Source organism: Cucurbita maxima, unplaced genomic scaffold (assembly GCF_002738345.1).
Source record: "Cucurbita maxima cultivar Rimu unplaced genomic scaffold, Cmax_1.0 Cma_Scf00129, whole genome shotgun sequence".
In the NCBI taxonomy this organism is placed as follows: Eukaryota; Viridiplantae; Streptophyta; class Magnoliopsida; order Cucurbitales; family Cucurbitaceae; genus Cucurbita; species Cucurbita maxima.
The window spans coordinates 223,691-224,621 of NW_019272145.1; the positions used below are offsets into that span (position 1 = coordinate 223,691).

General features: G+C 35.0%; 1 non-coding gene across 1 annotated transcript; it reads right to left on the minus strand.

The window, feature by feature from the left end:
• Nucleotides 1-346: 346 nt before the first annotated feature.
• On the minus strand, nucleotides 347-418 carry TRNAP-UGG. The gene has a single exon. It is a non-coding gene; the product is annotated as a tRNA-Pro (tRNA).
• Nucleotides 419-931: the final 513 nt, after the last annotated feature.

The window sequence follows — 931 nt, forward strand, 5'->3', positions numbered from 1 at the left end:
ATTTGGGTCTGGCGTGCAACTGGTTCGGTCAACAACAAGGTACAAAGCGGATTGATTAAATGGGCTTGAAGTTCCATTATCGTTAGGTCGAAGATCTCTATTAGGTTTAGTGCACTTTGGTAGTTGCGAATGTTGCCGTAATTGAATGTCTTTCTCATTCGACATTCTCTCTTACCTAGCACTCATACTTGCAATTGCGTATACGCGAAAAGAGCTCGCATTCGACTTTCTACCTCGGCGTTTTGTGCCCGGTTGGTTCAGGAAAATGCCTTTATAGTAGAAACGATATACTTGAGACCTCTCACACCTGAAACGATAATTATTTTAGTACTTTTTTTCTTTTGGAGGGGCATTCCGAGAATCGAACTCGAGACCTCTTGCACCCAAAGCAAGAATCATACCACTAGACCAAATGCCCTTAGTATGGATTTTAAAAGACAAAAGAATGACAATTTCTTTTTCATAAACCTGATAATTAATTATTTTAGTGCTTTTTTTCTTTTGGACAACCTCTTGCACCCAAAGCAATAATCATACCACTAGACCAAATGCCCTTAGTATGGACTATATATTATGTTTTTTATGGAATGTATCATCATTATTTCATTTATTTTCTTTGTTAATGAAATCCATGAGAAATAATCATTATTATTATATCTTTTAGACTAGACCGCTGTTAAATTATTTACATAGGGTTTGCGACAATTACTGTATTGAGAAGAAAATAATGTAAGTTTTAGTTTGATAGTTCCATTTGAGACACATATCGTGGAATACACAAGTAAAGCAAATATCGAAAGTTAGGATTTGGGTAGGCATGCCTATTGAAAGTGGAAAAGATAAAATGATATTAAAAAAGAGCATCATCATAGTTTTAAGATGGAAGAATATACACTACGGTGTTTGAATTGTTTTCTTTGAGGCTCATTCT